The sequence below is a fragment of the Peromyscus leucopus genome, chromosome 18 (assembly GCF_004664715.2).
Source record: "Peromyscus leucopus breed LL Stock chromosome 18, UCI_PerLeu_2.1, whole genome shotgun sequence".
NCBI classification, from domain to species: domain Eukaryota; kingdom Metazoa; phylum Chordata; class Mammalia; order Rodentia; family Cricetidae; genus Peromyscus; species Peromyscus leucopus.
Genome location: NC_051078.1, coordinates 45,678,398 through 45,680,279, shown reverse-complemented (window position 1 = coordinate 45,680,279; position 1,882 = coordinate 45,678,398). Strand labels below are relative to the sequence as shown.

The 1,882-nt window shown below is 45.7% G+C and overlaps 1 long non-coding RNA gene across 1 annotated transcript; it reads left to right on the top strand.

The window, feature by feature from the left end:
- Window positions 1-268: 268 nt before the first annotated feature.
- LOC119089272 lies at window positions 269-1,520 on the top strand. The gene is made up of 2 exons (XR_005093139.1): window positions 269-540; window positions 1,347-1,520. It is a non-coding gene; the product is annotated as an uncharacterized LOC119089272 (long non-coding RNA).
- The last annotated feature ends 362 nt before the right edge of the window (window positions 1,521-1,882 follow it).

The following is a 1,882-nucleotide window of genomic DNA, read 5'->3' as shown; positions in this document are numbered from 1 at the left end:
AAGCTATGTGTGTGCATGCATGTGTATGTATGTGTGCATATCCATGCACCATCTGCCTTGGGAACTCTGGGCAAGCCTATGAATCTCTTCTCACTGTCAGAGTTATGGGTGCTGCTCACATACTATAGCTTGCTGCCTATGTGCTAAATGAAAAAATAAAGGTCATATTTTGGTTGTAGGTTATTGAAAATTAAGGTGTAATATTTGCTTCCTGAGTTCTGTCCATCAGTGATTTGGGATGTGTGGGCTACAGATGTCCCTCGTATATCTCATGTTGCAGATTAAGCTGTTCCAAAGCTACACGGCTTAAGCTAACATTTGGTTATACCTTACAGATGTGTGTGCAGGAAGCCAGGCTGGGGGCGGTCTGCTAATGATAGTGCAGCTGCACATGGTATAGAACCGCTTTGGTGGCTTTCATCTGACATCTGGAGCCTCCAGGAGACTGAGAGAGAAAACTCCTGGAAGGAGGCTGTGCCTGCGAAAACTGATGGACTGATTAAAACTGCGGTCATGTGTGGAGCGACTGGAATGTTACAGGTCTGGAAGCTAACTTCCTTATCTAGCTTTAGACCCCTGAATGTCAAACAGCCATTCCTCACCCACCTCTGTGTCAGAAATCATATCCTGTGACTAATAGTTCCCAACCTTTTGAAATCTGTTAACCTAGAGATCTTAGCGGATTCCACCAACACCAAAGCTTAGAATGTCACCAGAGAGCATCTGCAGCCTGTAGGAGGGACTACCCCACCCTGCTGTGATGGTCTCTGTCCCGTAAAACTATAAAACTGCATAAACTGCTTCCGCAGGAAGGAACATGGAATTTGGAGTGACCTAAATCTGTGTTCCTGGGCTATGGTCACCGGGATATGTCTCCAGAATAAACCATCTCTGTTCCCTTTTAAGGCAAGAGATTTATTTATTTATTTATTTTTTTTTTTTTTTTGGTCTTCATCAGCAATACCAAAGGAATAGATACAAATCCAGATCTAGAACTGGCACCAATCACTTCTATCATATTCTATTTGTCAAAGCAGTCTAAGGGCCCAGTTGGCTTCAGGCTGGTTAAGCTGTATCACCTCTCGATGGTCATCTGTAACCATCACAGCAGCTTACGGCGCTCCTTCCCTCAAGGTGCTTATTTCTGGTCTTTTATGCAAATCAGCTTCTTGCAAGCTGGCCCCACGGACCTGTTAGACTAGCTTGCACATCCTCAGCTCCATTGGCCCTTGCACCAACAAGGATCAACCCCTCACATCAACAGACAGTGCAAGGATCAAATGTGACAACAGATGCCTTCAGATACTGACAGCTCCTGTCTCATTCTTTTTTTTTTTCCTTCACAGAATTGCAGCAAATGTACCAAGAATTCGGAGACAAGAGGGCTCTTTGCTTGGAAGCCATCAGGAAATCTTCTGAGGGGGTTCAGAAGAATAACATTGGCCTGGGCCTTCCTTTGTGATCCACCCTCCAGTGGGGCGGATACCTGACACGTGTCTCAATGAATTACTTTCTTACAAGTTGATGAATTTGGTGTAGCTATTTCTCCAATTCAGGCAGGGAAACTGAGGCTCAAGAGTAGTGAGCAGTTTGCTCACAATCACCCAGTAAGAACAGCATTGAGGTCAATACCCAGACACTAATTACAGAGTCCGTAAGTAGTTGTTTTTCTTGTTGCTGTGACTAAATACTCAACAGACGCAGTTTAAGGAAGGGAAGGGTCATTTGGCTCTGAGCTTGAGTCCATCATGGCTGGGAAGACAGCATGGTGGCGGGGGGGGGGGGGGGGTGGTCACATGGTGTACAGACTAAGGAAGCAGAGAGAGGGGGGAGAGAGAGAGAGAGAGAGAGAGAGAGAGAGAAGGAGAGAGAGAGAGAGAGA